We start from the raw sequence: 22,500 nt of genomic DNA on the forward strand, positions 1-22,500 counted from the left end.
CAACTTCAAGTTGAAAGCGAAGTAAACCTGACTTTGAATTCAGATTTTTACTATTAATAGTTTGGATCTTTAAGCCCGGAATAATACAAGATCATCCTTTTCTCTGGGTTTCAGTGTTTCACAGTATCCATGACTCTCATGCTTTTGATAACAAAAATTTCTGCTAACAAATTTGCATGAAACATGCATGTGGTATTCTCATCTTCCTCCACTAGAGGCAGTAGTTTAGATAATGTGTCTTATAAATTCTCCAAAGATAGGACAACACCTAAGTCTAGAATTAAAAATGAATGAGTCCATCATACTGTTAAATATTATTTTCAGACTATCATAAGAATTAAGTATTTTCTCTAAGAAAAAGAAACCTATTTGGGGATATGGTATTAAGAATACAGATGATTCCTAGAAGATAATTGTAGGTAATGCCTTCTGTAGGGCCACGGGAAAATTGTAACTGTTGGGGAAAATGGTTTTTATTGATGTAATTAATTGAAAAACTACTGTACCAATATCAATAAGGGAGAACTTATAAAAGTAATAAAACACACATTTCTTAAGGACCTGCTGTGATCAATGTTCTGGGCTAGGTCTTGGAGGAATTACATTTAAATTTATATAAATCCTTGCCCACAAGAAGCTTACAATAATAAAATGTCTGTACATATAACTATAATAATAATTATTATTACCAATATGTATAATAATTATATAATTAATAATTAATATTATACATAATAATTATTATTGATTACCATTATATGTGACAAGGATATTAGATAATAAAAAAACCAAAATGCTAGGTAAAGTTTAAGTATGAAAGTCAATACTGACTAGATTTGAATTAGACATTGAAGTAATGAGGATCTTCTACTGAATATATTTACAGTCAGGGTTGCTACCACAGTGTCATTTTGAACTCTTAACTCTTACTCATTACACATAGTTCATAATCCCAGTTAATTTCCAAATCTTGCCATTTCTCCTGCCATGTCTCTTTTATTTTTCCCCTTATTTCATCACCTCTCACCTGGACTACTGTACTAACTTCTTAATTAGTCTCCCTGAATCAAATCTGTCTCTAATCAGTTGTTCATACAGTTGCCAAAGTGATTTTGCTATTGAACAGGTCTGACCATAGTCTACAACAATCAAATATAAACAATTTTGTTTAGCATTTAAAACCCTTCACAATCTGGACCCATCTTGCCTTTCCAGTATTTTTTTGTATATTATTCTCTTTCATGTTCCCTGAGGTTCAGATTTTTGCTGTGTCCTATATACATGTTTATAATGCACTTCATCTACACTTCTTGGGATCTCTTGTTTCCTTCAAGATTTAGTATACATACTACCTTTTGTATGAGACCTTTCCAATGTCCTCCCAGCTACTCTTTTTCACCAAGATTATGTTGTATTCATTTTCTCTATGTTGTATATATGCCTAGATATAGAATATAAAATCCTTTAGGGATCAGTTGTTTTGCTCTTTTTACTTTCAATATCTAACAAAATATCTTAAATATCATAGATGTTTAATAAATGTTTATTAATCAGTTTATTTAGCCACAGTAACACTGACATTTATATAGTAATTTATACTTACCCAAACATTTCAAAAACATAATCAGATCATCTAAAAATGTGTTGAAATGAATCAGCACACAAATTACAAATTTGGAAACCAAGGCTCATATATTTTAAATGACTTTTCCAGGGTAGCATATTTAGTCAATATCAGAGCAGAGGACTGAAGTTCAGTCTTTTTTCACTAAATTCAATGCTTTTTGCAGTAGACCTCATTGACTAACTCAACTGAGATTTAATGGTAGCTAAAAGTGGAAATGAATTTAGACTTTAGGAATAAATAGATTTCTAAACATTCAGAGAAAAGATTCTTGTAGGCACATAGAAACTCTTAAAAAGAATATAATATAGCTCAAGGGGAATAGAAGGTTTTCAAAATGAAATTTTGAGAATATGATTGAAAGTTATCATGATGAAGATGATAAGGGAAATACCTAAAGAGAATCTACTGTGACTACACAGGGAACTCTCTAATAAATTTAGATTTTAAATTACACATGCAAAAAATGGAATTGGGAAATATAACCAAGTGAAGATACAGAAGTGACATGACTTCTAATAGTACAGGTCAGAAGAGTAGAGGCCAAAATATGCTTTGAATTATATAAAATTTTAAGGACAGTTATATATATTGGTTGGCCAGTTTGTTTTCAGTGTAATTTAATTCAACACAAACTTTTAAAGAATCAGTCTTGTGAAGAGGTATTGTGATAAACCCTTGGGGAAAATGCAAGATAAGTAAAACAGAACTCTTACTCTCAAAGGAAAAGATAGTCCCTCTGATTGAGGTAGATGATACAATTTTAACAGGAAATGGAGAAAAAGCAGAAAAAGCCAGCTCTTATTTTGCTTCCATTTTTTTTTCCTGTCACAGAGAAAGAGATCAGGAATGGAAAGGATATAACAAATATGATTAAGAGTGAATTGAATCCCAAGAGAGGTATGCAGATGGTAGAGCACCCCTAGCATCTCTAAATAAATTGAAGCTTGGATAAATCATTTCCTGAGGTTGTAAAAATGCTTGCAGATGAGTTTGCTGAATAGGTCTTTGAAATCTGTAGAGAACAGTAAAACTGAAGGTGGACAATGTTAATCAGCTCTTGGAAAAGTGGTATATAGTGTTTTCCATATCCTATAGAGTTGTCACTTGGACAAGCTGAAAATTTCTAGAATGGATTATTTTTTTTTTTAATGTTTTTTTGAGCACCTAGAAAAGGGATTCTTAAAATTGGGGACAGGGGCAGAATTATGATTTCATTTGCCTTTATTTGAAATTTAGCATTTCCTTCAGTTAGAATTTAGAAGAAAACAACACTTTTTAGAAAGGGTCCACAGACTTCACCAGACTGTCAAAGAAGTCTATCACACACACACACACATATACACACACCCTAACTTAAGGGAAACACTAATTATAAGAGTTTACTAAGAAGTGATAATGACAAGTTAACTTTCTTCCTTTTATAAAATAGCCTCCTATTTGGTCTCTGCCTCCAGTTTCTCCCCTTTACAATCTAACTAAAAAAGAAAAAAAAAAATCAGCAATCAACTATATGCCAAGTAGTGTACACCGGGACTACAAAGGCAAAAAATGAAATAGTCCCTGCCTTGAGAAACTTAAATATAAAAGTGGCAATATATGGGTACATACAAGTATATATAAATAAACATTTAAAAATAGATTCAAGGTAGGGAGGTGGGAGGCAAACAGCTCCAGAATCAGGAATAACAACATAGGAAGTAGTATCTGAACTGAGTTTTGAAGAATATTAAATATTCTTTCTAGTGGGTTGAGTGTATTCTAGGCAAGGGGGTCAGTCTGTGAAAAGATATGGAATTGGGAAATGGAGTGTAATAAGTGAGCAACAGCAAAAAAAATCAATATGTCTGGACCAAAGAGTCAGTGAAACTAAATAATATGCAATGAGACTAGAAGTGTAGCTAGATTAGAGCCAACTTGTAAATGTTGGACTTAAATGTTAAACAGAGGGATTTTTATTGGTTCTAAAGGGGTTCAATAGTGAACCCCTATTACCTTTAAAGTCAAATTGAACAGGGAATTACTTGGTCTTGTCTGTGATTTAGGAATATAACTTTAGTTCCTAAGTAGAGAGGGGAAAGATAAGTCAAGAAGACCAGTTCAAACCTTGTTGTAGTAATCCATCTTTCATAGGTCTGACAAAATAATTTTCCTAAGGCTTAGTTGGATTTATGTCATATTCCATTCATAATTACTTGTTGCCTTTAAGATCAAATACAAATGGCATTTAAGATTTTCTTCAAATTGTTTCTAAAAGTATTTTAGTCTTGTTTCACATTATTCCCTTATATATTTTGGTCTAGCCCAATTTCATTTCTATCTATTACATAAACTTAGTAGAACATCTACTTCTGTATTCCCATGGGTAATTCCCTTTTGCCTGCAGTGTATTTCATATCTATCTTCTTCCTTATATTCTTCCTAGGATGAGGTCAGGAATCACTTCTTTATTATTCCTATACTGAAAATGTTCATTCCCTTCTCAATTTTTCTTAGTGAAACTGTGGATCTCTCCTTTGTCCCCTTTACTCTTATTCCCAATATGCATTATTCTTATTCCCAATATTCAGGACTTCCTTTACCCAGAAAACCATCCCAGCTTTCCAAATCATAGCTCTTATTTCCCTCCTTGTTTGTACATTTTTACTATTCACCTAGAGAGTAATTTAGTTCAAAGCCAAAGCATTTACTGTATTACATAGTAATAAAAAAATAGCAGCATAAACCACTACCAACCTTCCACTATAAATCTTGACCTTACCCACAAGTACATATCTCTTCAAAGAATATAATTAGCCATACATAGGAATCATGTGAGACACACACATGGGAAACACATGTAACCAAGACATATGGAGGGTCTGTTCATGCTTCTAATGCTACGGTGCTCCTGATACCTTTTGGTGATATTGGGGAGATTTTTCAGGAAGCCTACTTAGCAGAGTCAATATGATTATGTTCCTAGTAGATTTCTCTGCTCACTAGAGCACTATGGGTAGAGTTGTGAACTGATTCAGTCATTCTCAGGAGCAATTTAGAACTGTGCCTAAAAGGCTATAATATCAGTAGGTCTACCATCCAAAGAGATTAAAAGGAAGGAATGAAGTAAGAAATGGAGGAAAGAAGGGAAGGAAGGAAGGAAAGAAAGAAGGAAGGAAGCTATCTACTTCCAGAGAAAGAATTGATGGAGTCAATTTTTTTTCTTTTGATCTATTTCTTCTTTCACAACATAACTAATATAGAAATATATTTTGCATGATTGCACATAAATAATGTCTATTAAATTGTTTACCATCTCACCGAGGGGGAAGGTGAGGAAGAAAGGATGAAAATCTAGAACTCAAAAAACATACTTAATGAATCTTTAAAATTGTCTTTACATATAATTGGGGGAAAATATTATTAAGAAAAAAAGTTTTTTTCTGCTGCTCCCTTCTGGACATCTTGCCTTAATTTCAGCAATCATTAGTGTCACCTGTTAATTGTGTCTAACTTCAACTGTAGGTGGTGTATTTAGTAAAACAAAAGATGGCTGCAATGTTTTTGACATTCTACTGTGAATTGTTGCTATAATAATTAACCAACTTTCTCTCTTCAAAACTACTTGCTTTTCTTTCTTCTACCCATTTGGGTAGGAGAGGGGAAGGGTGAAAGCTGTGGTTAGTCAGCCTTGCCCCGAATAGAAATTGGCCAATGATTATGAAGCTCATTAGTTCTATCTGCCAATGGTAGGTAAAACATCTTCTCAAGGAAACTACTGACAGAAAATAAGTTTTGAGCCTAAGCTAAGATCACATATGGTCTTTGAAGCCTTTGAATTCTTTGTAATCCTCTTTCCTTTTTTTTTTGTAATCCTCTGAATTTCACAGCTTGCTCTCCAGTGATTTATAGTCAAAATCTGTTTTTTAATTATTAGTTCTTATCATAAGTTACTGATTGAGTTACATTATCCCTACCCTGCTCCACTAACTCTTACATCCTCAAACAGAAAAGGAATTGAGTGAAATGGTGGTAAGGAAACTGCTTTTAAGTCTACTTAGTAGATGAATCCTAAGGAAATGTTTGAGGTACATAGAGCGACCTAAGATCATGATGTCAGAAGAAAAATTTAAATTTATGTCATATTGATTGCAAACCTAACATTCTTTCCACTATGTCATGCTGATCTTTAATACTTAAGTTATATATTTACTTCAGAATAGTGATATATATTCTCCATGGTATTTGGATTAAGCCCATGGTTAATAGCAATATTATTCCAAGAAGCACAGCATGTTTATACTCTTGAATGAAATGCACACTGAGGATTAAAATTGTTCATGACCTCCCCTCCTTTTATCAGAGAAGGAGTTTTTCTTAGCTACATATTATAATAGTGCAAAAAAAGAGGAATGCTTTATCTTTTTCCCATAAAAAGTTAATAACTAAATTGATTTTTTTCTCATGTGACAAATTGGGCATTTTTCTGGGAATGAAGTCCAGGTTGTGACATTGCAATTCTCATATTAAGACAGACATCAGTCAAAAGCTCTTCACATTGGATACCAAGCTTCACAACACTTGGGTAATATTCAAGTTGTTGGCTGTATTCTTCCCAAAACTAAAGCTATTCATTCTTGATCTCATTAAAAAAAATTGTTGTTGATATTATAAAGTGAGTCAGTCCCTGTGGTTGACCAATCTTGAGGTTACAGATATCTGGATTTCTTATCAGCTAGTGCTTCATGTATTGTTTACTAAGAAAACATATTATGTTTCAGTGACTTGAATGGGGGGAAGAACTAGACCTGTCATTTAATTAGTATAGGAAACATCCAGATAAGGAACTCCTTTTACCAGTGCAGATCGATACCTCCTGTGTAGCAAAGAATCTTAGACATTTGTCTAAAGCACTGAGAGGTTACATGAACCCAGGTGTTCCTTGCTTTGAACCTGGCTCTCTATTATGGTTACTTTTCAGTAATTTCTTCTGAAAAAAGATTTAATCTGAATTGTTGCTGCATAGTCTCACTATATCTCATATAGGGACTATATATTTAGTTAACAAAAGTTTGAAAAGTGTCTGTTATATGGAAGATTCTGGTTAGATTTTTATATCCTTTTTTGTTTTACTGTGTGTGTGATGTGTGAGTTTGCTTGTTAGCAACATATAGATATAAGTTTCTAAAACTGTTTATTCTTCTTAATGTGAATGTGCCTTTTCGTGGTTTCACATCTGGCCATTTGCTTTGTTTAGTCTTTACTGATAGGTTCCAACACAGCTGTGAGATGGTGTCATTTGCCAAAAGCACAGAGCCCTGGTTCTGAGACAAATGAGACATAGAGATGGGCAGAGATCAACAGTGTCCCATCTATCTATGAGATAATAATCTAGCTTTATGTTTTTTGCTGATTTTACCCAACCTCTGGGGCCAGGCTAAGTGGAAGCAGTGACAGAAGCCTATGGCCAGACCAGATTTACCACCTTAAGGGGATGCCTAGTGCAACACGTTATAGAAGAAAGAATGGTAGGTTTGAAATTATGGAATTCGGCCTTGATTCATGGTTCAGCCATTTACCTGTATGGGCTTGAACCCATTATTTAAACTGTCTGTTAGATGTAGGATTCTACAAATGACTTATATTGATATATTCAATTTCAGTATTCTTTTCTTTTTAAAATTATGCATGCTGTTTGTTTTTACATCACCTGCATTTCTTAATTTATCCTTTCCCTCACCCCTAAGTGTTCCTTCTCTTATAAATATTTCAAAGAAAAAATATTTTTATGTCTGTAAGCTACTTAATAAAAATTATATTCATTTAATTAACAAAGAATTTTGTTATCTCTATCTCATTTCTTCACATTGGGCAATGTAAAACTGAACTTTTTTGACAAATCTGAATTGTCAAACAAAATATATTCCCACACTGACAATGTCCAAAAATTATACATTTCATTCTTTACCCTGAGAGCCCATCACCTCATTGTCTCTGGAATTATGATTTGTCTTTGCTTTGATCAGAGTCTTTCAAGATTGTTTGTCATTTGTTCTCTTAGTTCTACTCACTTTACTCCGTCTCTATTCATTCATATTTTCTTATATTTTTTTCTGAAACTTTCCTTTTCATCATATCTTACAGCACAACCATATTCATTAAATTCATATGCCATAATTTGTTCAGGCATTCTTCAATTGATAAGCATCCCTTTAGTCTCTAGTTCTTTACCACTACAAAAAAAAAAAAAAAGCTGCTCAAATTTTTTTGTAGATATTGTACCTGTTCCTCCTTTTTTATCTCTTTGGGTTATAAATCTAATAATGGTGTTTCTGGCTCAAAAGATATGCCCCGTTTCCTAATGTTGGGGGTATATTTCCAAATTGTTTTCCAGAAGAACTGGACCATAGCTCCACCAAAACCAGTGGTTTTCAAAGTGTGGTCCAGAGAATCCCAGTGGTCTCTAAAACCCTTTCAGAGGGTCTACAAATCCAAAATCATTTTTATAACACATTATCAAAAATTCTTTGGACAGATCCTCAATAATTTTTAATAGTAAAAAAAGATAGTGAAAACAAAAGTTTGCCATGCTTCTTGGAGTCTTCTTCCCATTTCCATCCAATGGATGCAAACAATTTTGTCCATTGTAAGGAGAAAGTTTATGTAACAAGTAGCTATCCATGTTCTCATAGATTGCAAGGAAATTGTGGTTTAGAATAGCTACACAAGTTTTGTCACTCATAAGTAGTAGTGTGCCAGGTGAGTAGTTTTTCCAAATAACCTAAAATACAGTGAAAAAGAAAAGCACAGGGCAGAACTGAAGTCTTTTCTTTGGTTTGGGTAAAGGTAGCATCCTTGACTTTCTCCAAGAGATTAAAAAAATGGAAGAAATGAAGCAAATGTTTTCATGATTATGTTTTACAAGAAGCAAATCATTTCAAGTTCTTTTCGATATGAGTATATGTCTGTATTCATGTATGTGTTGGAATTATTAATATTATCTTAAGTGATTCATGGTTCATAAAACTTCAAAAAAAGATCAGGCATTCGGTATCTTAAAAAGAAATAAAATAACTGCCTCCCTTCTACTTTTTTGTAGATATAACAGTTTACTTTCTCTTCCTAGGAGAAAAAAAACCCTTACTTTCCTTTTCAACAGCATTATTGGCTGTGCCAATAAGTGTGAAGTCTTTTTAATTAACTGGATTATGGGACATTAGGGCTGGAAGCCTTTTGAGAAATCACCAACATCTTATTTCATTTTACTTGCTACTCTGCAGCCTATAGAAATGAATTGGTCTGCCCAAGATCATACAATCGACAAGTTGGGACTAGAAATCAAGTTTCCTAACTTCCAACTTGTTGTTTTCTTAGACTATTAGCTATATGTGACCACCAAAAAATTTTCAGAACACAAATTATATTCAAATATTGATATTAAAATTTTTATCATTAGTGATCAAACCAATTCATACTTCAAAAATAAAAAAGGCAAAATAGTTATGCAAGAGTAAAATAAAATCAAATAAATAGTAGAGGGTTTGATAAACCAAGAACATAAACTACTTGGTGAATAAGAGGATCTTTTTCCATGTCTTTTTAAAAGCAGATTTTAAAAAATTTCTCCTAGATTTTTTTGTATCCCATTTGTCTCCATTGTTGAAAAGCAAAAGTGTAACAAAAAATTTTTAAAAATTAAAAAATAGGAAAAAGGTACAGAAAGTTATTAATATATCGCGAAAACTACAGCAAAAACATAATGTCAGGACATTATATGTAATAGCTTCTACAGTGTAGTTTTACCTCATTACTTTTGAAAGGGAATGTGAGTAGTAATTTCTCATATCTATTTTATAATTTTTTAATTATAATTTTGCAACATTCATTTTTAATTGTGGTTTCTTTCCATTTACATTGTTTTGGTAATTATGTATATTGTTTTCCTGTTTCTGTTTTCTTCCCTTTGCATCATTTCATGTAAGTCTTCCCAAGAATTTCAGCTAAAATGAATACTTATAGAGAAGCATTTTATACCATATCCATCAATAAGTTCCTAATACATACATAGCTGAAATATAAAAGATAACATTATCTTTAAATTGGAGGTAAATGAAAAAAGATGCTTCTTATGACCATGCATGAGGAATTCTTATTCAGACTCTTTTGGAAAAATCCCATTTTTTGTGAATGAGCATTTTATTTGCATGAAATTTAAAAAAACTTTTGCATTAACAGTAATATTAATATAGCTAGAATAGCATAATTAGAAAAACACATTTGCATAGAGAACTAATACAAATAACCCAAGTCTTTCCCCAATATAAGTGGCAAAATAATATGAACAAATAGTTCTCATGAAAGAAAGATGGCAACAGTATTAGAAAACAATTAGAATTTATGCCCCCCCCCAAAAAAAAAAGCTACTAAAATGACCATCTCCTTTGACCTAGAAGAAATCCCATTATTGGGTATATACTTCAAGAGCATTCAAGATAAAAGGAGGTTCCCAAATATAATAAAATGTGTGTGGTTTGAGAAATAATTACACAAATTCTAGTCCTTGAATTATTAAAAAAATGCTAGAATGAGGAATTCATAAAATGGGAAGACTTTTATATAGAATGAAGTTAGAAGAAAGCAGCATACAGAATAACTACAAAAAAAAAACATAAAAAGAAAAAAATAAAAGTTAATGGTGTATTATTGTAATGATTAACCAATCTTGGTGCCAGAGAAGAGTTGAGGAAATGCAGTTCTATCCATTCATGAAAAGGTGGGAGACTGGGTGTAGAAAGTTGCCCACAGTGCCAGAAACAGTTGTGTTGGTTTTGCAAAACTGTGCCTTGATTTGTTTTTTGTTTGTTTGCTTTTTGTTTTGTTTATTTGCTTTTCTTTAGGGAGGCTTACTGAGTTGAAGGAGGAGTATATTCAGAAATGACTGTGATATAAAAGCAAAAGACAATAATAACACTTAAATATTAAAAAAAGATATTTATCCTACCAGTAAGCCCAGAGTCGATACATAATTACCCCCTCAGGTTCTTATTAAATTTTCTAGACTATCATTTGGTAAATTACCATTTACATTGTATATCAAGTCTATTGATTTATGATTTTATATTGTAAATTGTACCCTAATGGGTGCAAAAAGTTAATGTAAATTTACCTTTTATTTATTTTTTTTTACATTCTAAGAAAGCTTATGTTAAGTCTGGCTCAAAATGAAATAGAATTTTTCTCACATAGTAAAAAAAAACCTTTTTGTTTTCATGATTATATGTTTATTAAATGACCAGCGCTTTTTTTTTTTTTAAGAAGCTTTGTACCTACATGCCTTGTAGTCTTTAAATAATTAAAAATCACAAAGAAAAGTCTTAATTAAAAGACTCTCCTACATATAAGGTAAGACTAGAATTGAATAGGAAGAGAACATGCTGAATTGCCTTTGGGAAGCTGCAGTGCTTTTAATGACCCCAAACATCATCTTGAAACAAAAGGTCCTTCTTTTTAACATGGTATCTGTGTACTAGTACTTTAATGGCTATGGCTCATGAAACACCAAAATCTCAGAAAAATGAACTACAATAGACTATAATACATAATCCACAAAGAATTGTGTTTCTTAAGTAGAATAAAATATATGTATGTCTTAAAAGCCAGATTATTATTTGTTCTGAACTTTGAATGTAGAGTTGAAGCTCTGGGAACAGGACTTAGATTTTGAATCATTAGAATCTTGGAAAGTTCAACTAAAAGTCTAATTTAAGAGAGCCTCTGTGATCATTTCTGATTTTTGAGGCATGGTATTCTTTGGGCAAAAGGTGAAATGGTAAAATGACTTCTCTTAACTAATTCAAGGCACAGAGGTATTATATCAGATGGCATACTAACGATTAATTGATGATGATGAATGTACTAGAAGCTTCCATCATTCAAAAAGCATGGAAAAGGAAATTGGATTTTGAATATGCTTTATGTAATAGTCAGTGGCAGATAGTTAACTCTCTATTATCCATTGTTGTGAGTGCAGACAAAGCATGACAGAGTAGAATTACCAGATATCTCTAAATAGCCAGTAGCTTCATAGTCTCACTGAATCTTTTATGAGAATGGCTAATGGTAGCAAAATTGTTTGATGTGGGTCTTTCCTAAATTGTTCTGTATCTATTTCTTATTAAAATTATAATAGACTCATTTGGGAAGAAATAGATCAGTAAAGGACTCAGACAATCTGCAAACTAGATAGTCATTCTTTGAATAATCAAGTATCTATACAGTTTTTTTCAAGTGGGTCCTTTTTCTCATCTTAAATGAATTTTTCTTTTCAGAAGGACCACATTATGAATGCTTACATGCTAATATTTTTCTTTTTTATTAACACATTAACTGATTAAATATATTTACCTAATTTTGGGATATAATAAACATCATATAGATCTGCACAGCTGAATAAAAAGTTATATTATCTTAAACCTATTTAATTTATACATTTTGTTTATGATATTCTCAACAAGGTGCTTATCTAATTTTCCTCTGAAGATCTTTATTGATAGAGCATTCACTTCTTACTCTTTGAAGCAATCTACTGCACTTTTGGAATAGCACTACCTATTAGGAAACACTTTCTTATATTCAGGAACAAGTTTACATCCCTTTATTACCACCTATTCCCTCACCCAATTTCAAGGATCAATCAGAAAAATCTTTTATATTTTCATAATCTATCAAATAATTGTAGGTTATTGTCTTGTTCTCCCTAAGTCTCCAACTTGCCAGCCTAAATGTCTTCATTTCTTTCAAAAGCCCTCAAGTGGCATGGTTTATAATCTTCCCCATTCTATGGGTAGTTGAAACCAAAAGCAAATAAACTCACATTTTCAAAAGGGAGAAACACATTTCACTTTCACAGCAAGCAAAATTAAAATTTTTCTATTAATAACCCACATATCAAATTATTTTTACTAAGCAATGTTTTAGTAAAGAAAATTGATCAGGACCTTCACCAAAAAAATTCTAATAACAAAACTTTAGAACCTGGTGTATTTGTTGCTGTTGTTTGTTGTTATTATTGTTTTGATTTGGTTTGGGGTTTTTGGGGGGAAAAGGAAAAAAAAAGATAGATTGAGAAATGATGATCTGATATTTCAAGTTAAAAGGAAGTTTGGATTGCAAGTTTTTCAGTCAGAGTCCTCTATTTTTTGTTTTTCTTTTATTTATTTAATATTTTATTTTCCCTCCAATTACATATAAAAGCAATTTTTAGTATTTGTTTTTAAAAATGTTGACTTTCTATTTCTTTACTTCCTACTTTCTCCCTTCATTAAGAAAGCAATTTAATAAAAGTTGTAGTCATACAAACATGTCCATACAAGAAAATTAAAATTAAGAAAATTTAAAAAAGAATGCTTTGATCTGCAGTCATAATCCATCAGTTTTTTGTTTTTGTTTTTTTTTACTGAAGATAGATAGCATTGTTCATCATAATTCCTTTAGAATTGTCTTGGATTACTGTGTTGCTGAGAAAGCGAAGTCGTTCACAAATGATCATCATACATTGTTGCTGTTACTATGTTAATTGTTCTTTTGATTCTGCTCATTTCACTTTGCATTATGTAAGACTTCCCAGATTTTTCTGAGAGCATCCTGCTTATCATTTCTTATGCCACAATAGTGTTCCATCATAATCATATACCACAGTTGATTCAGGAATTCCCCCAATTAATGGGCATCCCTTCAATTTCCAGTTCTTTGCCAATAAAAAAGAACTGCTATAAATATTTTTGCCCACACACACACATATATGTACACACATGAACACGTTTAAGTATATACATGTACATTTTGAAAATATCTATTTTCTTTTTTTTTTAATCTCTTTAGTACATAGACCTAGTAGTGATATTGCTAGGTCAAAAGATAAACAGTTTTATATTTCTTTGGACACAGTTAGATGCTTGGATAAATTCACAATACCACCATCATTAGTGTCTCAGTTTTTCCATGTCCCCTCCAATATTTGTCATTTTCCTTTTCTGTCATTAGCCAATCATATAAGTGTGTAGTAGTACCTCTGAGATGTTTTAATTTGCAATTATCCAAAAATAGGGATTTAGAACATTTTTTCATATGATTATAGATAATTTTTATTACTTTATCAGAAAACTGCCAATTCATATCTTTTGTCCATTTTGTCAATTGGAGAATGGTTCTTATTTCTAAATTTGATTCAGTTCTCTATATATTTGAGAAATAAAACCTCTAGAGAAATTTGCTGTGAATTTTTTTCAGTTATGATTACTAGTTGCATTTCCTTTCATCCTCTTGCCCTCCCAAATTTCTCTCTCCTTTTGCCCTGTCCATCTTCAAAATCTTCTGAATACTCCCAATGCCAGTTCATCCTCCCAGAAGATAACTCCCTTCCTCATTCCCATTTCTCTTCTATTTTCCTATAGGGCACAAGAGATTTCTCTAACCAACCAAGTTATTTCCTTTTTGAGCCAATTCCAATGAGAAGTAAGGTTCACAGGATCTCCCAGTCTACCTCTTCACTGCAAAACCCTTTCATATCTCTTATGTGACATAATCTAACCCATTCTACCTCTCCTTTTCCCTACTCCCAGTGCATTTTTTTCTTTTTCAATCCTTGATTTTTTTTTTTTTAGTGAGATCATATCATCACATTTAACTCACATCCATGCTTTCTATCTATGTATACTATTCTAACTGCTCTAATAATGAGAATGTTCTTAGGAGATTCTATTATCATCTCTAATGTAGGAAAGTAAACAGTTTAACTTTATTGAATCATTTGATTTCTTTTTCCTGTTTACCTTTTTATTCTTTTTCTTGAATCTTATATTTGAATGTCAGATTTTTCTATTCAGCGCTGATGCTTTCATCAGGAATGCTTGAAAATCCTCTATTTCATTAATTGTTCATTTTTTTCTCCTCTAAAGTTTTTTCTGGTTAGGTGATTTTTGGTTGTAATCTTAGATCCTTTGCCCTTCAGAATATCATATTCCAAACCCTCTTATCCTTTAATAGGGAAGTTGCTAAATATTATTTATCCTGATTGTGGCTCCATGCTATTAGCAATATTTTCTCCTTGATCTGAGAGCTCTGGAATTTGACTGTAATAGTCCTAGGAGTTTTCCTTTTGGCTTCTCTTTCCAGTGGTGATTATTGGAGTCTTTAATTTCTATTTTACCTTTTGGTTCTGGAATATCAAGGCAGTTCTCCTTGATGATTTCTTGAAAGATGATGAGGGTATGTGCACACGTGGTGTGCATGTGTATGCATTCACATGTGTGCAGCCATGCCCCCATGTGCATTATCCTCTGTTCTTAAATCAGAATTATCCAATTGTGTCACACATATATATATATATTTGTATGTATGTATGTATGTATGTATGTATTGAACTGGATGTGGCCCCTAGCTTTTCTGTCTAGAATCTTCTTCCTTCCTTGAATTCTCTTGTTTTATCCTGAATCTTTAGAAGCTGACAATGAGTACTTTACTGAAATCTATTTTCTGCTTCCTTAGTATCTTGTAGTCTATCATGAGTCTAGTTTTTGCTCATCATTATCTGTACCACATTTTACTATGCAGTGATTTAATGTTTGAGATGGATTGGAAAAACAGTCAATTCAGTCACATAGAAAAACCTTGTATTCTGAAACACATGTAAAAAGTGAAAGATTTATATGATTTGAAGAGAAACCAGAGTATTACAGAATATTCTTCATCAGTTACAAAGTTTATAAAATATCTTTGTAGGTCACTAATTTCATTATCCCTGGGGTGTAGGTTAATGAAACTTTCCAGCTCTGGCATTCTGTCCATTATAAACATAGATACATCCTCCTGGAATGGTTTCTTAAGTATTTGTATAGTTCTTTTACTTAAAGTCATATAGAGTCAGGGATGTCTTTAAGTGCTTGGCCTTTACTTTCTAATGATGAGCTTTAAAATTGTTATTGTCTTGACATAATTAGGTATAACATCTAAAATGCTTTGTGTATGTAGCTATAAAAAAGAAAGTAATGTGATCTAGGACTGACAGTAAAGCTGTATCTCTGAAAAAATCCTATGAAAGGTTGAAATTGAATGTGGTGACTGCAATTATCTAAAAGGAAGTCTATTATTATATGATAAAACTGTCAAAATAATGATTGGGTACTCCCACAAATTGTACAGAAGATCAATAAAACCAATATTACGTCACGCTTTGAGAATTTAGGAATTCTACTTTCACCTAATTCATGACAGAGGTGTTCACAATATATTTAAAAATCAGATAATTGTAAGATTTTTTTTTTCCTCCTGCTTTATTTTCTAATTAACCATTATCTAACCAGTAAATATTTTTGCTTGAGGACGAAGAACAATGTTATTAGGAACCTAAAAATGGTATCTATCCCGTGTATCTGCTTGTTCTTTTTCTGTTCTTCTCAAGACCTTCTTAATGCTAGTGCTTTCTCTCTGAGCTTATCTGCCCATTTATCCTGTATATATTATGTTTGTACATAATTGTTTACATGGTGTCTCTTCTATTAGTCTCTGAGGTTCTTGAAGACTGAGACTATTTTTGCTTTTCTTAGTATCTTCAGTTCTTAGCATTGTGTCTGGCAACACAGTAAGTGCTTAATAAATTTTTATTTACTGCTGACTGACCAGCAGTCTAACTGGCCTCATAGTTGATGATCTTTGATGGCATACTAACCACTATGTGCTAGATGAAGCCACTAGGTTATTCTGGATATAATTTCTGTCTTATATTTGCTTTTATTTACTAAATTGCCAAATCCTCAACTAATATACTTTTCTTGGTCTGAGCAGACTTTTTGAAATAATTGAATAAAGGCTTGGAAACCTGCTGTAAATGTATTATATATTTAATATTTTGAATTTATATTTTTATTTGGATGATTTCTATTAAGACAAATTTAAGGCATCTAATTTAACCTTATAGCAGGAATATAGCTACCTCATTTGGGTAGTATCTGTCATCATATTAAAGCCTTCTATTAAAAATGATTTTATGATTCTTTCCTTGTTTCCCCTTTGTCTCCCATTACTCCAAACTGTTTCAGTGTTTAGCAACCTACTATTGTTAGGAATGGCTTTCTTTTAACTAACTTTAATTCTTCATAATGAAGTATATATCTATTTCTCTTTCCTTTTTAATCCTCTAGTTAGTAATGTTTTCAAGCATATGAAGAATTGTTATCTAACCTATTTGCATACTAATACATAATCTAATTTTCCCCAGATGTATTATTCTTTTACCTTTTAATCATTTTTGATGGCTTCCCTATGAAAACTCTTAAGATATTTTTCATGACCTATGAACTGAATAGATAGTTCTAGTAAGGATATAATAAAAGTTGGCATTGTGTTTCTTATGTTTTTTATTGGACTTTACAAATCCCAACAAATCTTGGTTAATGTTTTCTATGAAATAAAAATAACAGCATTACCTTGGCTGATTGATGGTCCACTATGAACATTTATATTGTTTTCAGTAATAGTCATTTCCTTTTTCAGTCAACAGTCAACAAGCATTTATTTATATTGCCAAAACAAAACAATTTTTTGTCTTTTGTCTACTCTTCCTACTCCTCTACCTCTAGAATACCAGTACCATTTTGAATTTGTCTGCATTAAGCATCATTCTGTTGCTTCTGACCACAGGAATTTATTCACTTTTTCTTAAATTCTTCTCAGAAGTATAATTTCCTTTCTATTAACCTTGTTATGCTTGGTATCTGTGAAAGGAGGGTGGATTTCAAAATTAGAATGAGGATATTTTTGACCATTATAAATAAAGGAAAACCCATATGAAATTTTTCTACCCTGAGCTTGTCAAGAATTTAAATCTTAGCTACTAGTTTTAATCTTATCTTATTCTTTTGCATGCTATGTTGTCTGCCATCCCTGTTAGTAAGAAAACTAATGAGCAGGCTTCCATTATCTGGAATAGTGATGAATGCATGAAATAATCCATCTCTAGTGCCCCTAGTTTCATGATGAATTGGTGTTATTGATTGCAGTCAGGAAGAATCATCTTCCTGAATTCACATTTTCTATCTGTGATTCTGAGCAAGTTACTTAGCCCTCCTTTTTGGCCTCAGTTTCCTGATTTGTAAAATGAGCTGGAGAAGAAAATGGCAAACTTTTCTAGTTTCTTTGCCAAGAAAACCCCAAATAGGATCAGAAAACAATTCAACAACAACAATAAAAACTTGTTTAAAATACATCTTAAATTACCTACCTAATATCTATTAATTGTGTTAATTTTATATATCTTTCCATGGCAAGATGTTAGTAAAATATATCTCTTGAGTCCTTCTTATTTTAAAATCATCATCATTCAGTGAGTATAATCACAAAATTTGGGGGATACCAATCCATCTGGCATTATTTGTGGTGAATTCTATGATCAAGCCACCAGAAACATTATTCACAACAGTGGTTCTATAAAAAATGCTGAGAAAATCAGCTTGTGTTTTAAGTCTGAAGAGCTAGTGCAGTATAAGTCTTGTATTCATGAGTGGGTCTATGAATAATGATTTTAAAAGTGGATACAGAGAGTAAACAGAGTGAAGGTAGGGAGAGAAAATACAAAGTGAAAAATACACAAATAATTGTAGCTTTAAATGTGAATGAGATGAATTTATTTCCAAAATGAAAATGGATAGTAGATAAAAAATTTGAATTCAACAATATTTTACTTTTAGAGAAAATTTAAAAAATGAAGCATATACACAAAGATAAAATAAAGGGAAGGAATAGAATTTAGTGTGTTTTAAAAAAGACAGAAATATTATGATCTCGAAATTGAAGTTAAAATAGATTTGATCAAAAGTGAAAATTAGAGAAATAATACTGTGTCAGCAATATTATTCAATATAAAATACCTAGATAGCATGAAATACCTGAATGTATATCTACCAAATAGACACAGGAACTATACAAATGTAAACATACAAATAAAGACATTTAAATAATTGAAGCAATGTTAATTGTTCATGGGTAGATAAAGCCAGTAAAATTTTTATATAAATAAAGTCATCTAGATAATTGAAATAATATTTATTGTTTATGTTATTGTTAAATTGTTAAATATTGTTAAAAAACATAATTTTTAAATAATTTTAATTGACAATTTTATGTAAAATATTTCTTCAAACTCATCCCAATTAAATTACTAAAAAACTGTTTTACTGTGTTAGAAAAAATAATAAAGTTTATTTAGGACAACAAAAGGTCAAGAACTTCAAAGTAACTAGAGGGAGGAAATATAAAGCAAATAAATTCAGCAGTATTAGACCTTAAACTTTATTATAAGGTGAGAGCTTTGTTGAAGTGTAAAATGGATAATTTTGATTATTTTAGATTAAAATTTCCTTGTAAAAATAAAATCTATATAGCCAAGAATAGGAATGAAGAAAATTGTGGGTGGGGGAATTTTCATAGACAGTCTTTTAAATAAGATGTGATTGAGTTGGAATATTGCTGTGGGATAGGAAGTGATGAGGTGTTTGACTTATAAACATGGAAAAGATTTGAACTTATGAAGGAAGATGCCATTCACTTTCAGTGGAGAAACAGATAAGAGAAAATAAGCATAGTACAGTCTTACATATGTTTATGTTTATTGATATCTATTTACATATAGCTTCATTGTAGCCTTTTTAGGATGGTAGAAGGAGAATAAAATTAAAAGTACACAGCAGGAACAAAAGAACTGAACAGCTATGAAAACAATAAGAAGCATTTCTTATATAGGTTTTCTTGAAGTGGAAATTTATTGTTTTATATTGAATCTTCTATTATGGTCTATTTTATATCTGGCAATTTTTTTTTCTTTTCTCATTTTGTATTTAAGTTTGCAATAAAAATAAAATTTACCAAAAAAGAAAAATGAAAAAGAGTGAACCTACTCCTTTTACTAGCTGTAATATACATGTTTATGTCTTCATCATTGAATGTAAGTCTGTGTGTATGTGTGTATAAAAGTATGTCTCCATCCCTGAACATAACATTTTATGCCAGGAAATTGAAAGTGATTGGAACCATCATTTTCTAAAACAATTGTATAACACTATTCAATAAAGTCTTGGAAAAAAGCAAGGAAGGAGGGGAGGGGAGAAAAAGAGAGAGACAGAGACAAACAGAGAGCAACAGAGAGAGAGACAGACAGAGAAGGCGGGAGGGGGAAAGAGAGAGAAAGACAGAGAAGAAAAGATATTGTGCTTTGGTCTGTAGTCAGACAACAATCATTTTTTTCTCTGGAGGTGGAGGACATTTTTCATCATAAGTCCTTTGTGATTGTCATAGAAAATTATATTGCTAGATTAGTTAAGTCATTCACAGTTGTTCATCATACAGTATTGCTGTTATTATGTACAATGATTTCCTGATTCTACTTACTTCACTTTGTATCAGTTCATGTAAGTCATTTCTTTTTTTCTTTTCTTTTTTATTTTTGGTTGAGGCAATTCGGGTTAAGTGACTTGCCCAGGATCACACAGCTAGGAAGTGTTAAGTGTCTGAGACCATATTTGAACTCAGGTCCTCCTGACTTCAAGACTGGTGCTCTATTCACTGTGCCACCTAGCTGTTCTAATAAGTCATTTCTTAAAGTACAATAATATTCCATTATAATCATATACCACAATTTTTCAGCCATGCCCTAATTGACAGGCATCCTCTCAATTTCCAGTTCTTGTCCACAAAAGAGCTGCTACTATAATATAATAATAGTAGCTAAGATTTGCAAACCACTTTCTATAGATTATCTCATTTGATTCTCATAATAGTTCTGTGAGCTAAGTCCTATTATTTTTTCTACTTTATAGATAAGGAAATGGAAAAGGGTTCCCAGATAGTAAATATCCAGGTCAAGGTTTGAACTTCCCATCCTATATCAACTGTACCATTTGTCTGCCACTTGAGTAGTTTTTAGCATTTCTCTCCTCTTCAGCTTGGTTTTCTACAATTTCTTCTCAACCAAGATAGAAGAATTTTATAGAAGTAGGGTCCTAACAATCTTTACAGGGTATACAAAAAATGTAATAATTTAGAGCAGGATGATCTTTCAGCTAAAGCTAGGACATCCCTTAATGAGGCAGTGCTTTATGGAATCCCACCAATTACTTCTCACCTTGATGCTAGACATCCACTCTTCAAGTTTTTTGAAACAGAAATGACAAATTTGGGAAGAAATAAAGAATATATATTTTATAACAGTGTGTCTTTAGTTTTCCCCTTATTATTTAATTAATCTAATAGTTTTCCCTTATTATTTAACAAGGGACCACATTTTCTTTTATCTTCTTGTCTCTGCTATACTAAAACAATGTACTTTGTAAAAAGACTGTCAGGTTCCTCACTCTGGCTTTTTAGATTTTGTCCCTCTGCTATTTCTTTGTGCTCTTACCTAGTAATTGGCATTGTATTTTATCACCATCATTTGTATTTCATTTCTTGAAGTAATTCTTTTTTTGAGTAAAGTTAGGTTTTTGTCTATCACTCCCATCTTTCTTTCTTTTGCATTATAATAGTTTTCTTGTGCCAGGGCACTTAAAGCAATTACTTTAAGTAATACCCTGCTCACTTGGTAATTCATTTTTAGACTTCTAACACTTATTTAATTGGTAAAATAACTGAATAACACCTGAAAGATTGTTCTGTTTGTTTAACAACCTCTGCCAACAGATGGCACTGGCAACCTGTTGTTTGAAACATATTGTGAGAATTCATATTGTGAGTATTCATTTGTACACCCTCAACAGGGTTCAAAAACTGTGCCCCCTTTGTTTAACTGCAGACTTCTTACGCTCACTGTAATCCAGCTGATGACGTCATAAAAGTATCTACCAGTGTATCCTGGGGAGCAGATTTTTCTAGAATTAAAAATATATGCATTAACAAGTGTAATATAGATAAGTAACTCTCATTATATTTCACTCTATGTTGCCCCCTAAGAAGTTCCATACCTTGCCTATCTCTATTACAAAGAGTATTGATTTATATTCCTGAAAATTTGATCAATTATAAGTCACTTTAGTATTCTATCAAACCTAAAAGAAAAAAATTAAAAATTCATAAATTCTTGTATAAGGTAGAGTTTTTAATTTTTGTATTTTCCCAAAAATTATCTTGTATTTATTTCTATTTGCATATGATGTTTCCTTGACAGAATGTGTACTTCTGGAGAGTAGGAATTGTCTCTTTCTCATCTTTGTATTTACAGCAAGGTGATTGGCACTGAATATTTGTTGGTTAATTCACTGATTACCTAGTTGTGAGCTGGGGAGACATAATAAAATATTTTAGTGCAATAGACACCAAAGGAAGTTAAAAGAAAATGTGGCCCCTTGTTAAATATGAAAAGAAAATCAACTGATCATATAATTTTAAGAATATTTCCATTTAATTTTTCTGTGAACCAAGCAAACAAAAAAAAAGGTATGTTGAGCAATCTGTTGTCTCCTAAATCACCTTGTGCCTACCAGAAGGAAGAGATCTGCAGGCAGGAGATCACTGACAAAATGTATGACCTGATTTTTGAAATAATAATGATACCCATGATATTCTCTTGATTGGTTGTAGGAAGCTATATTTGTTCTTAGGAAAACAAGAAAAGGGAAAACTGACAAATTTTAAAAGTGTACTTTCTTTTTAAATTTTATTTTCAAGTTATTTGTTCATCATACATAAATCAGTATATTGAACAAACATAGTTAATCTTTCTTCCTCTTTTGTTCCCCCCTCCCTTCCTCCCTCTGCCCTTCCTCTCTTCTTTCCTTCCTTTTTCCTTCATTTATAAAATGGAGTCATATAACTGTCCAACCTAGCATATGGAAATCAGATCAAAAGTGATTTAA

At 31.7% G+C, this 22,500-nt stretch overlaps 1 protein-coding gene across 4 annotated transcripts in view; it reads left to right on the plus strand.

The window, feature by feature from the left end:
- C2H15orf41 (chromosome 2 C15orf41 homolog) overlaps nt 1–22,500 on the plus strand; it is a 272,031-nt gene that overhangs the window by 88,386 nt on the left and 161,145 nt on the right. The window lies entirely within an intron of this gene.

Source organism: Sarcophilus harrisii, chromosome 2, assembly GCF_902635505.1.
Source record: "Sarcophilus harrisii chromosome 2, mSarHar1.11, whole genome shotgun sequence".
In the NCBI taxonomy this organism is placed as follows: domain Eukaryota; kingdom Metazoa; phylum Chordata; class Mammalia; order Dasyuromorphia; family Dasyuridae; genus Sarcophilus; species Sarcophilus harrisii.